Here is a 14,748-nt window from a genome sequence, read left to right on the forward strand (position 1 = left end):
ACACGTGTTTGTAAATAAACGGAGGCGATGGTTAAACAGTTATGTATTCGTCCCCGTAAGCGAGCTTGACAGCTTTTTTTTTACCCACCCGAAAGCCTTTTAAACTTATACGACACTTTTGCAAACAATCTTATGTTGTGAATCGATATAAATGGTTGAAACATTTTTTGAAACATATTTCTCGCATTCCCATTAAAACGCTCGATGTTTCCTTCCATTAGTGCTGTCTCAGAATGAAAGAAATGACTGTGGGGCTGTACATTTGCCATATTTACTCGACACGATTAGACTCATGCTTTTAAATTTGATTGCAAACACTTCAAAGATAATTTAGGTAATTTCACTGCAATGAAAATATAGATTTGGGAAGAAATGCACCTGACAAGTGAATTTTAGCCCTAATAGTCCTTCATTGCTGTTGGATTTAAAGTGATGAAGAGCCCCTGAAATCACAGAGTGAAAAGGTACTGTGCATTTTGCCTTAACCTCTGTTTATTTACTGGTGTTTGTGGTGCGATAATGGACTTGGACCATCAGCGGTGATGTTAAATGCTATGAAAGAACCGCCCTGAATATGCACTTAAGGAACAAGTGTGCTCTCAAAGAGCTTTTTGCAATGTCAAAATAATATTAGAGAAATAGGAGCTAATCTAGATCAAGTTTGAAGGGTTGTTAACATGAAATGCTTTTGAGAAGTGATAAATCTATTTTAACATCAATTTTGCTAACTCTTTTATTATGTATTCAGATTTTATTAATAGAAACATTAAATGGAATGCTTGTAGTTTTTTTTATAGTCATGGACCTTTTTGTGTGTGTGTGTATACAGTGGGTACGGAAAGTATTCAGACCCCCTTAAATTTTTCACTCTTTGTTATATTGCAGCCATTTGCTAAAATCATTTTAAGTTCATTTTTTTCCCCTCATCAATGTACACACAGCACCCATATTGACAGAAAAACACAGAATTGTGTGTTGACATTTTTGCAGATTTATTAAAAAAGAAAAACTGAAATATCATATGGTCCTAATTATTCAGACCCTTTGCTGTGACACTCATATATTTAACTCAGGTGCTGTCCATTTCTTCTGATGATCCTTTAGATGGTTCTACACCTTCATTTGAGTCCAGCTGAGTTTGATTATACTGATTGGACTTGATTAGGAAAGCCACACACCTGTCTATACAAGACCTTACAGCTAACAGTGCATGTCAGGGCAAATGAGAATCATGAAGTCAAAGGAACTGCCTGAAGAGCTCAGAGAAAGAATTGTGGCAAGGCACATATCTGGCCAAGGTTACAAAAAAAAGTTTCTGCTGCACTTAAGGTTCCTAAGAACACAGTGGCCTCCATAATCCTTAAATGGAAGATGTTTGGGATGGGCAGAACCCTTCCTACAGCTGGCCGTCTGGCCAAACTGAGCTATCGGGGGAGAAGAGCCTTTGTGAGAGAGGTAAAGAAGAACCCAAAGATCACTATGGCTGAGCTCCAGAGATGCAGTCGGGAGATAGGAGAAAGTTGTACAAAGTCAACCATTGCCTCATTTCCACCGCAGGAACTTTACCCAGTAACTAGGGACTTTGGCTTGGTACTCGGTGTGTTTCCACCGCAGGAAACAGGAACTAAATAAAGTTCCGGGTAAAAAAATGCCCTTCAGAAAGTCCCTGCTGGCGTGGTAGTACTTTTTCAAAGTTCCGGAACTTTCGGGGTTGAGGCTGATTGGTTGAGTTCACACAGCATTGGTTGGGTTCAACAACAATTTATTCGGAATCATTTTCAAAATATTACGGTTATTGTGTCATTAAATGTAATTTTAAAAGTATTTCAGCTGAGACTGTAGTTGTTTAGAACTCAAATCTGTGGTTTATTTATAAAGGCCGCAGCTATTTAAAAATGTGTTTCGCCGATCTCAGAGACGGTCAGCTCCACGCGATCAGTGGGAGCTCAATGATCATGTATCTGCCGAGAGCAGCCTCACCTCGGCTAGACCTTCTGATGTGTGCCGCTGGCTCTGATGTCTCTTTAGTGGTTAAACATAAAATATAATTCGTTTTGGGTAAATCTAAGAGGTTATCTTTGGACTATTTCAACTTATCTATATGTTAAAATGAAAATAAAAAAGGCAAATTTATATAATATTTTGTTTCCTTGTAATGACTGTATATGCACATTTCCCTGAACTAAGTACATTTCTGCAGCTGTTATTATGTTTAAATGAAAACAAAAGGAGGCAGTGGTATTTGGTATCCCATTTTGTTTTATTTTAAATACACAGAGGAAAATTGCAGTAGCCATGGTCTGCTGACTGCTGTTATGAAGTACGCTGCTGTTTGCACATTTGCGTCGTCGCGGACATCACACTCCCAAGACGAATGCACAAAGTCTGCACTACCGAGGATGCACATCCAAAATAAGCGTTCTTTGTATTGAGAAACGCGCGTAGACCTACGTCACCAGTTTATTTGCCTAAACTTCCCGGTACTTTACACAGCGGTGGAAACGCAGAAAGCAACAGGTCTGGGGGGGAAAAAGTTCCTGGGGAAAAAAAGTTCCTGGTACAAATATTCTGGGTAATTTCGGTGGAAACGCGGCACATCACTGCAGCCCTCCACCAGTCTGGGCTTTATGGCAGAGTGGCCTGACGGAAGCCTCTCCTCAGTCCAAGACACATGAAAGCCCCCATGGAGTTTGCTAAAAAAACACCTGAAGAGTTCTCTGGTCTGATGAGACCAAGATAGAACTTTTTGGCCTTAATTCTAAGCGGTATGTGTGGAGAAAACCAGGCACTGCTCATCACCTGTCCAATACAGTCCCAACAGTGGAGCATAGTGGTGGCAGCATCATGCTGTGGGGGTGTTTTTCAGCTGCAGGGAAAGGACGACTGGTTGCAATCGATGGAAAGATGAATGCGGCCAAGTACAGGGATATCCTGGATGAAAACCTTCTCCAGAGTGCTCAGGACCTCAGACTGGGCAGAAGGTTCACCTTCCAACAAGACCATGACCCTAAGCACACAGCTAAAATAACGAAGGAGTGGCTTCACAACAACTCCGTGACTGTTCTTGAATGGCCCAGCCAGAGCCCTGACTTAAACCCAATTGAGCATCTCTGGAGAGACCTGAAAATGGCTGTCCACCAACATTTACCATCCAACTTGACAGAACTGGAGAGGATCTGCAAGTAGGAATGGCAGAGGATCCCCAAATCCAGGTGTGAAAAAAATCTTTCCCAAAAAGACTCATGGCTGTATTCGATCAAAAGGGTGCTTTTACTAAATACTGAGCAAAGGGTTTGAATACTTAGGACCATGTGATATTTCAGTTTTTCTTTTTTAATAAATGTGCAAAAATTCCAACAATTGTGTTTTTCTGTCAATATGGAGTGATGTGTGTACATTGAGGAAAAAATGAACTTTAAATGATTTTAGCAAATGGCTTCAATATAACAAAGAGTGAAAATATTTAAGGGGGTCTGAATACTTTCTGTACCCACTGTGTGTGTCTATATATTGTATGTATATCTATGTTTGTGTTTTTAAAATGTATGCTTCCAAAGCCTACTTTTATTAGATCAAATGTACAGTACAATGCATAATATTGTAAAGTATTGCTACAGGTTTTTTTTATTTACTTAATATTTAATTGTATTTTGAAATGTAATTTATTACTCTGACGACAAATCAAAATTTTAAGCAGCCATTACTTCAATCTTCAGTTAAACTTAATCTTTCATAAATCATTATAATATGCAGAATTTTTTAAAGTAGTTTTGCTGCTTAATATTTTTGTGGAAATTGTGGTTAAAAAAAAAAAATCAGGATTATTTCATTATTATAAAGTTGAACAGCATTTATTTGAAATAGAAATATTTTGAAACATTATACCCATCTCTCACTTTTAGTTAAATAATGCATCGTTGTTGTGTAAAAGTACTCGGAGAAAAAGCCTTACTGACCCCAAACTTTTGTAGTGGTTATGGATATTAGAATTCATATTTTCCTTATCGAGTCTGTCTCTCGAGTCAACATTACATATGGGGAGTGTAAGGGAAACAGGTCAATTTAGCTCAAAGGGAATCATTTAAGATTTTAAAGGGAATTTGAACAGAATCACTGTTTCACGGCTGATCACTGAGATGCCCTGCAATTTACTGAATGAGCCGTTTAACACCAAATCTGCACTGGATATTAATATCCAAAGTATAGTTAAAACGCTATCAATTAGCACAGTAACAAGATCGGCACTCCGTTGCTCTTCAGTAGCCATTGGTATTTGTGCATTAGTGTTGATGTATTGCATTGGTGTTTGTCTCAGTAATTATATAGGCGATGTCGGCTCACTGCCAGTTTACATTCTCACAGAGGTTGTGGCAGATATGGGGCTGGACTCTGCAGTACCAGGAGCTCACATGGTCGGCGTTCTACTTATTAAGCCCAAGTGCATGCACAAGGAACCCAACTGCTGATGACAGTGGAAGCGGTGGAGAAACAGGGCCATCCTGTAGAGGACACCATTGCGGAACACTTGTGTCCATCCTGTGGTTGGAAAACCGCCCCACTAAGCCATGTTGAGCCACTGGTCATTTTCACATTTTTTTGCAGACGCTTTTATCCAAAGCGACTTACAGTGCATTCAGGCAATATTTTTTTTATCAGTATGTGTGTGATCCCACAACCTTTTGCTCTGCTAATGCAATGGTTTACCACTGAGCCACATGAACAGGTCACATAGCAGAGAAGGCTTACATCTGAGTTGGACATGTGGCATCTGCCATCCACATGTTGGCAGTCTTGCAGGTCTTCCAGACTCAACTCTTGAAGTCCCTGGATTGAGAGGGCCCAGACCCGGAGTCATTTCGCAAGCTGTGCTCAGCAGCCGACCTGGCCCTGTGCACTGCTAAGATGGTTACCCAAGGAGTTGATTGTAGTATGGGAAAGCCGTGGTTCCTGGAGTTGGTAAACCCATCATCAGCCTTGTGCCCTGTGTGTCCCCTACTTGCTTAAGTTGCCAGTTTCGAACTTCAGAGCAGCTGTTCATCTGTTTTGTGGGCACTAAGAAAGGTGTACCACTGTCGAAAGCTATAACACTGGATTGGGGAAGCGGTTCGCTTGTTTTATGCTTACAGAGGACTCGACTGCCCAATGGGTGCCCACTCCACCCGGACTATGGCATCTTCATGGGCCTGGATTAAAGGTATGTCTATTCAGGGCTGGTCGTCTCAGTACACTTTTGCTCAATTTTACAACCTGGTTATTCCTTATATTACACTACACATTCTTTCTGTGCAGGAAGACAAGGCTGAGCAGCCACTGGACAACAAAGTTGCTTGAAGACACACCCCTCCCAGATGTTATTCTATCTAGGTCATTTTATGTGGTCACTGCTTTTTTATATAGACCAGCGTGTTCCACAATTTACTTGAATGTGGTGAATTTCTCATGCAGCCGTAGGGACCAGCCAGCTAAAAAAAATCATAATAAATTCATCACCAATGGAACAAACAAATGCAATTGAAGTGACTTTGTTTACGTTTATGTATCGTACAAGTTCATGCTATCATGCTCAAACAGGAAATTGAAATTCTGTATACATGCACCAATATGTTTGTTGCCTTGTTTTGACTTCCTATATTATGCTATTCCATTGCTGCTTGACTGTGAATAGATAGGCACCGGTGCTGCCTTGGCTCTTTAACAAACCTGCATCTGGGTGTTTCAACTAGGTCCGGTACCCTGCCTAAGGGTGGCAAGAGGCGGGATATGCGTGCTGATATGCTTGTTTGCTATTGCAGTTGCATAGTCTACCGTATCTGCTCTGTTCGAGCTGGACCAGCATGGTTTTTCCCACGGTGGGGTTTTATATGTTCCCCATACGTAATGTAGAGAGACCAACTCGTTAAGGGAACGTCTCCAGCTACTCACGTAACCTTGGTTCCCTGAAAGAAGGGACTTCAGTGCAAACTCTGCCCCACAGCTGATTCTAAAGTTTTTATTAATTGTGTCAAAGTCAGTTGATTATTGATTTCCACACTGTTACAAAACATGCTAACCCCTAAGCTTACCCCACACCTGACCCTAACTTTAACCAGTGAAATTATTGACTGCATGGTGGGATTGGCACTAAATAGCATGATAAAGAAAGTTGCAGTTCAGGAGATAAACAATTACTAAGATTATGTGATATGAGATTGTTCCATAACTCCCCAACAAGACCTCACTAGACAATGGCACCTTCTTAGTTTTACCCAGTGTCACTACCCCCTCTTACCCTGTGAGTCAATTTGTTCCAATCAACGACCCCATGCCCTGGGATGCCCCCGTTGATTGGAACAAATTGATAGATTAAAATCTTTTCCCTGTGCTGGGACACCTCATGGGTGAGTCCCATTTACATCATGAAGCAGAGTTTCAAACTCCAGTCTGAACACCACTGACCACAAGCCTTGGGTCTGCTCTCACAAAGAATATTTATTTAAATAGCATTTTTTATTTTCTGATAAACTAGAAACAATGTTTAATTTATAAAGTTTATTTTGAAATGTAAGTCAATAACAATTGGCTGAAGCCAATGGTGAAAGTCTTTGTGTGAGGAGACTCAGCCCCATTTGGGAGATTCCGCCCACTTTTGGAGTTCACAGCCCAATTTGGAGATGTCCGGTCTGCAGTTATACCTACTTGAAAATATGGAGTGAACTCCAAAAGTGGGCAGAACCTCCAAAATGGGGTGGGGTCCCTTCCGCCATTTGGAGATCTCCGGTCTGCAGTTATACCTACTTGGAGAAAAAGATTTCCCGCCATACATAATGTCTATTTCCCTTCTCTCAGGGAACCAAGGTTACATGAGTAACATAAGACGTTTTGCTTTTAAACTTTTTGAATGTATTGTAATAATATGTTTTTGAGCTTTTCTGGAATTTTGGTGCTTAGCTAAAAATGGAAATGGACATATCAATTTTTTTTTTCTTTTTTCTGACATTGGATCTATGTATGATACTGCAATCAAGTAAAATTTATATTTCCACTACCCACGGGACTGACAGTGATTGACTAAATATGAATTATGAATGCACAATCAATGTGAATTAATGAACTCTGCAATGAAATGTGTCCATCTTAACCTGCTTAAACAACCTGCTTTCTGCTTGAAATTTAAGTGTTCTTGCATGACACTGATGAATTTTTATTCATTTTTATTCATATTTATTTTTTACGCATGTAGCGTCCTGGAATATTTTGACAAAATCAGCTGAAACTTAATTGCAGAGGAAACTTTTGAATACTTTAAACAATAGTTCACATGTTAGTAAAAAAAAATTAAATATAGTGATAATATTTTCATAACTATTACAGGACAAGTTCAGGAGAAGTCATCCAGCAAAACAAAAACAACATGCACACAGTCTGTAAACACAACCATTACACAGACTTGATTTATTCACCTGGAACCTTTTCTCTTTTTTCCCTCATACTCTTTCTTACCATTTTGGAGTAAAGCAATGCACTTCTTTAATGCATTAAATATTGCGCAAAGCTTTATTTAAGTGTTTTTGGAGCTAGAACATGACAAGAAAACCTTTTGTAGACAGTTTTAAAGCAGATGCACTGGGTGCTAAATATTTCACACCACTGACTCCATTCTGAGTGTGGAGCAGTTTGTAAGGGTAAGCATGCAGAGAAATACTAGTGTGTCTTTAAGTGTCAAGAGAATACATCTGTCCCAGCTCTTTATCTATCTCTGTCTCTCTCTCTCTGTCTCTCTCTCTCTTTCTCTCTGTCTCTCTCTCTCACACACACAAGCACATGCACACACTTACACACAGCAGCTCTCTATTTCTTGTGTGGCAGCTTTCAGAACTACTCTGGGACTCCACAACATTTGAGTTCAAAATAGATAACAAGACAAAGGAAATGGAGGGTGCATCTGCTTAATTGGGCCCTATGTGGTGACAGCATGAACCTGACACTTTTCCCACAACTCTCATGTGGATGAGACACGGGCGATGATGCGCATCCCTTTGTAACATCAGCTACACACACTCGTGCACGCACAGACATTGACGCAGTCTGTCCCAATGTAATTACACTGTTCAGTTCCTAATCCTGTGTCTTAAAAACCTAAACAAGTCTCTCTCTCTTCACTCTTTCCCCTTAGACAGTAGTCAAGGCTTGAATAGAGTTTAGAAAATAATAACACGCAAGCTTAACTGCAGAGTCTGTCAAGTGAGGGAAATAATATTTGTCCAGCTGGACAGCCTTTCCCTTTGTGCGGGCTAAATTAATGTTGAGATTTCTGTCTGTATACGAGGAGAAAGGGCTGTCGTGTTGGAGAGGAAGTGCACGCCGTTTGGTGTTTGACAGGGATTATTAAAATCAGCCCAGATGAAGGGGAGAGGGGCCCCAGCAAAGCCAAATTGACACTGACACTCTCCATTACACTCCACTTGACTTGCGATGAAGACGTTGATACAGTCTCTCTCTAGCGCGTGATGGATCTGTCCGAGACTTGAACATTGAGGGCTTTATAGCAATCTGAGGCCAGATGGATTGTTTATTTAAAACAAGGGCAAGAAGATGTGTCAGTCTATATCCCACTGGCATCTGGTAATACCGCAAGGCCGCTCTTTCTGATATACATGTATTACCACTGAGCTATACTGTAAATTGAATGGCACTCCAGCTTGACACAGAGAGGGGAGGCGGATAGATGAAAAGCAATGGATAAAGGCTATAAATATTTATGGCAGATGATAACTAGCGCTTGTTCCAGCTGCGCTTTGATGCGCAGCCGCTGATAAGGATCAGTGTAAGGGGCCGTCATGTGTGTTCTAGGACACATTTCATCAAACATAAAGGCTTATCTTTTCAAGCTTACATTTGATCCCATTCAGACAAATACAGTACACGAGCAGACATTGATTATTTCTTTCTATTGGTTTTCTTTTTACCGGCAATGGCTGTCCAGACAGTAGGTTATGATGCCTACAGTAGGTGTGAAACGGAACAGTATAGAGGTGTATTTTACCCAATACTGTCATTTGCTGCAGAAGTTCTTCTGTACTTTCATTTTACTTAGGCTTCCAGAGCAAAAAAAAAAAATCCTGATCCATTCATTTTTGGAGTGGGTTTAAATATAACATAAGTATAAAATAAAAATTAAATACTGATTATATGAAACAAGGCTTGTAATGAATAAATCTCTTTGGCATGTGCATTCAGAAATGGGAAAAATGTATTCAGGAATAATTGGGAATGGGGAAAGTCCTGAAAAAAAAAAAAAACAGAAACATGGTGAAAAATGTGTCACACATTATTATGCTAGAGAGCCCAAGCATTGGCAATCCCAACGCAGAATGCAAACTACAGTATAACTATAATGATAACAATAATAGTTTTCAAAATAATTCTTAACTTAAAACAGTAGGGAAGTCCACACTACAACTAGCCTATATAATGATAATGGCACAGAAGAACGATTTTTTTTTAAGTTGATGAATGATAATACATTGACAGCCAATCAGAATCCATCCTGTTTTAAAGAGCTTGAGCATTTACAGTGGTAGACGACATAAGAGCAGTGCATGCTTAGAATCAGTAGAACAATTATTAAAGGGACACAAAGGGCGATGAGTATAATAATATCTATAGCTATACAGTTTTAATAATCATTCTAATTCTATTCAATCTTGTTCACAATACAGCACGCCTCGAGTACCTTATTGCTTTGATAAAATGGTTACCACACAATAGAAAATATTAAAACCAAAAATGTAAGAATTTATGTTATGTTTTTTTGTAATAAGTTCTTTAAATGCTCTCCTTCCACTTAAAAATAGCTCCTGATGGCAACAGTAAACGGCAAGAGATTGTTCCGATGTAACATGCCTTGTCTTATGGAGCTCAAATAAAAACAGAGAATAGGAACTGTTCTCATTCGCTGTGTCATTTATGTTTTTTACACCATTATATTTCCTCACACACATACAGTACATCTTCTTATCTCTCAGCATGAAAAAAAGGTCTGTTTTCCGTCTTATAGTTTTAAAAAGACCAATTCACTGCACATTGCACGTGAGTTTGCAAGTATCATTACAGTGTAAACTGAAGGACATATGGACAGAATCATAACTGAAATAGAAAATGAATAAATACAGTTATATTCCCTCCGCATTTCGGAAGCTGTGGGCTTCCACATAGACAATGTATATCCTTCTTGAGAAGAGTTTCTTTGACCGTGGGAAGGGTGTGGTCTCAAAGGTAAAGGTCCAAATTGCAGTTTCAGTGCAGCTTCAAATGACCAATTGTTTTGCTAGATAAGACCCTTATTCCTCAGATGAGATGTGTAGAGCCCTTTGAAACGGAACTGAAATTGCAATTTGGACCTTCAGCCCATTGGTTCCCATTGAAGTAAATTTTATTTTCTTGTAGGCTTTTAATGGAATAAGCCATCTAAAATAAGACAGTCTCAGTTTTTATTGATCTTCCATGTGCCTTAGTCATAAAGGTGCTGGTTCTTTAGAAGTTTATTGATCACCTTGATATAAAATGCATCTATATTTTAATATATATGACTAAAAGTACATGACCAAAGTGTTTGTACTACAAGGATCCTGTATGAAATGCAAAAATCAGGACTGTTTGAGAAGACATAAAATTGCTAATATATTAAGCACAAGGATTTTTTAGTCATGTAGGAGATGTAACGGCAGGCTGGTAGCAGTTGTTTAGTGCTTGAGTGGGCATTAAATGGTGCTTCATTTTCAGAGCTATTATTTCCACAGAAGCTTCCTCCAGTGTCTGTAATCCTAACATTGAGACCGCGTGATTAATTGAGGGTTGATGAATAGCATGCCACTTCATCTGAAATCAATGAACTTAAACACTTTCTGAATGCAAACTCGGAGCTAGACATCCTTTTTTTTCATTTTGATGGAAGGTTGTGGCATAATCAGATATTCAGGTTTTGTTGTCAGCGAAGGACATGTTGACGAGTGCCCCTGAACTTGTTTCTCTCACTCTGTCTTAATTTGTAATCTTTTTATGCAATAATGCTTTGGTAGTTTTCAAGGACATGCTTCTCATGACTAGATCTCTGTTTGTTCTTCCCGATCCTTCCCCTCATCCTCTCTCCCTGATGGCACCACTTTCCATTGTGCAACCAGTTTCGAAAAAATCTATCTCTGCAATGCTTTTATCCTTTATATTGCTCTGAGGACACGCGCAGGCCAGAAGGTTCTACGCTAAATGTGTTGTGTGTGAACAAAGGCGGTCTTACTCCCCCATGCCATTAGACACACATTCTCATACCTGTCTGTCCAGCCTCTCTTTCCAAATGGGAAAGTAATAATTGAAGAGTCCACATCTTGAAACGAAAACCCTTTTGTGGGTAATTCAAGGATTATTACTGAAGGCTGAGAGGTTTTCTGCCTCTCTAAGCATTAAAGGGTTATCTTGTGTTTTTGGAGAAAGATGGAAGATGGGGGACTATTATAAGAACAAAGAACCTGGATAATAGGGAATTGCGCCTAGGAAAAAGAGAAAGGGAGGGATGGGAGGCTGGTGTAGCTCCAGTGATCATTCGGAGCAGAGCTGATGTGGATGGACGTGGGTGACGACTTCACCCTTCTCCATGACCTCCACTAGGGTGGGCCAAAGCTGTGCTCTACACCTGCTACCTAATCCACTTACCCTAGGACAAACCCAAGAAAAGAATGGGAAACTGGAGAATTTGCGGCTGCCCATCTCGTTTTGCGGTCCTAACCCATTTATGGGTCAGCGAGGCAGACCGCCTCCTCTAGGCTCTAGGATGTCGGAGATTTGCCTAAGAGCCACTTCCTAATTGAAAGAGATTAAGATAGCCTGTCAAACAGTCTTGGATCCCCCAAATTGAAACACTGTTATCCATTAAGCTTCATCAAATCGGACACTCAGGGAGGCCACCGGCAGTACGCCGGCCCCTGATGAAGTGTCAGCCATAGTCCAACGATGGGAGGCCAGGCTTCGGATTTCAACCCGGCTTATGGAAGATAGCCACAGCAGCGTGCCAATTTACCTCTTGTGTGCAAGTTAGTGTGTGTCCTGACAAAATAACCCATTGGGGGTTTGGCATCAGAGGAGGCTAAGCAGGCCAGATCTCGAGTCAGCGGGATCCACTTTCATGGGTCTCATTGGGTCCGGTGTATTCAGGGAAAGAGAGGCCTTCTTTGATAGCTCCCAGATAGGCTATTTGTTTCCTGGGCACATGACTTGGTGCTCACTGAAGCTGGGGCTTATTTGAAAGAGATCTTTTCCTCTCCCTCCCTCTCACCCTGCTATTTCCTTCTCTGCTTCTCTCTCCTCGAGCGCGACAGCCCACCCACACTAAATTAATTTTGACAAGGAACTTAAGATAACGTCAAAGAGCTGACTAATCAGTGTATTGGGTTTCTGTAAGGCAGGGAGCTGTGAAACATGCCATCATTTTTAATAAAAGACTCCCGTTGCCTCTCTCATTCTTTCTAGTCTTCTTGTTCATCCCCCCACCCCTCTCGCTCTCTCTTTACCTGGTCTGTCATGTCTGGTTTGTGTGGATTTGAAAAACAATTACAGTTTTTGGAAGCATGATTGGCAGACAGGGAGGAAGCAGAGAATGAGGCTTAAAGGAGCTTTCACTAGTCTCTGCGCTCAGGGTTTTGTGTAGAGCTGGTCTCCCTGAAATTCCTTTCAACTTCTCCTTTTGTTGTTGTTTGATTTAAAGGGTAGATTATTCAGGAATCTTGTGTGTGTGTTCGAGGCTGTTGATGGTCTTTTTGGCTTTAGTTTGTTGTTTAGTTTAGTTTCTCTGAGACACTATCTGTGTCTGCCTCAGTTCTTTCTTTGTTGTTGTGTGTCACTCGGAGTCGGTGAAAAACGTGTTGTTGGATCTGATTAATCTGGAGGGGGTTAGCACACATCTTCAGGTGAGGTCAGATGATAGGGTGCTTTAGATATGTCTATATACTTTTTTTTTAGAGCTGGGCAAGTTAACGCATTATTATTGTGTTAACACATTAACTGGTTAACGCCAACAAGTATTGTATTTCGTTAACGCAGTTTTTTTATTATTATGAAAGTCCGTTGCTCACTGGCTCTGAATACATATACAGAAAAAATCATTGGTCACGGGAGGGGATGCTCCCGATCAAATTATTTAGGCTTAGCATCACAAACCACTGTCCACTGTTATTTTTAACAAAAAAGAATGCAACAAGCTCGTAACCATGATTTTATAAATTGGAAATACAAAGTTTCAGATAGCACGTGAAGACAGCAGAGAAGCGCTTGCTCAACACAGTGGAGTGAATCATTTTGTTAAGTTTGTGGTTTATTATATTGAGTTGTATGGGATGCGGTAACACACGTCCCTTTCACAATATATTTCTTTACAGATCTATCGCTTTTGCCGCTCAGAAATATTCATGCAATCATGCAGCATTTATCAGCAGATCTGCACTCCAGCGCGGTTATCTCTCACACTCACTGATCTATATATGTCTGAACCGCACTCTTGCCCTTCTCTTCCAAACGAGCCAGGGACTGCTAAATGGAACAATCACACTAGTCAAACGAACCAGGCTTTGGGGGTCAAACGGCTAGTGTGAGCACACCCTAATTATTCTCCCTCATCCCGCACAGACGAGTCTCTAACTGCCCATCAAGTGTTGTCCGCGCAACACATGTATCTAATAGGAAGGTGTCTGTTATAATGTTATGATCGAGGATCTGGACTCTGAGCATAACTTGTTTTTCTATAACAAACTAGAAAATATTTTCTATTAAAATCTTTAATTTCCTGGCAGTGACAAATAGCTTGTTTTATATTTATGTTTGATTAAAAGTTTGATTATTGTTTATTTGATAAAATTAGCACTTTTGTTGCTGTATTGAGTCACGACTTATGTCGGATGAAAAATCTGATTTAATATTGTGTTTTCTTTTGCTATGCTTTGACAGCAATCTTGGACTTTATACTGATACTTACCGGTATGCATGCAGCATAACAGGAAAGTTTCTCCTCAAATGCCACTGTAGAATTTGCCATATACACAGATGTACAGTCATCTATATAAGGCAATTTCCCAGTGTGGCAGCAACCATGACAAGGATTTTTCTTGATCTAGGATGACCGTTCTAGTTTTAAAGTTTGTCAAAAAATAATATATATATTTTTTCTTAAGTATAAAAAAATATTTAGTGCACTTACTGTATAATGCTTTGTATATGCAGGCTTCATCAAAAGTGTTACCAAAAGTTTCCCAGACGCTCATTATTCTGATTGTATTTATTTCTAGAAAAAAGTAATTCATTTCAAACCAATGTGATAATCTAGCTGTAGTGAAAGCATGTCCCTTAAATATTTACTGTTGCAATGTGAAATTCTGTCACATCATCAGTGACAGACGGGCAGAAGTTTGACAGCAGCTGCCCCTTTGATTGATGCTAGTCCTCATGAGTGCTCAGACCAGCACTCTCCGTGACTCCCCTTCAGTGATCGCTGACCCCATCCAGCACCAATACACAGAGGATTACACAGGCGTTGGCGAGTGGCAGGAGTGTGTGTGGATGAGAGATGGGACTTTTATGAAGTTTTAACGTTGTGTGGCTGCACAGATGGAAGCTCGTTTAGACCCTGCTGTTTGAGCAGAGTCCTGGGCTGACGCCTGCCTCAGCACCGGCTCGGAGCACAAATCCTTATTTTATTAGAAACATTAAACAGACTTACTCAGTATATCT

The 14,748-nt window shown here is 40.2% G+C and overlaps 1 pseudogene; it reads left to right on the forward strand.

The window, feature by feature from the left end:
* The first annotated feature begins 14,463 nt into the window (after positions 1-14,463).
* Positions 14,464-14,748, forward strand: part of LOC132134739 (uncharacterized protein KIAA0825-like) — a 114,239-nt pseudogene continuing 113,954 nt past the window's right edge.

The sequence above is a fragment of the Carassius carassius genome, chromosome 4, assembly GCF_963082965.1.
Source record: "Carassius carassius chromosome 4, fCarCar2.1, whole genome shotgun sequence".
NCBI lineage: Eukaryota > Metazoa > Chordata > Actinopteri > Cypriniformes > Cyprinidae > Carassius > Carassius carassius.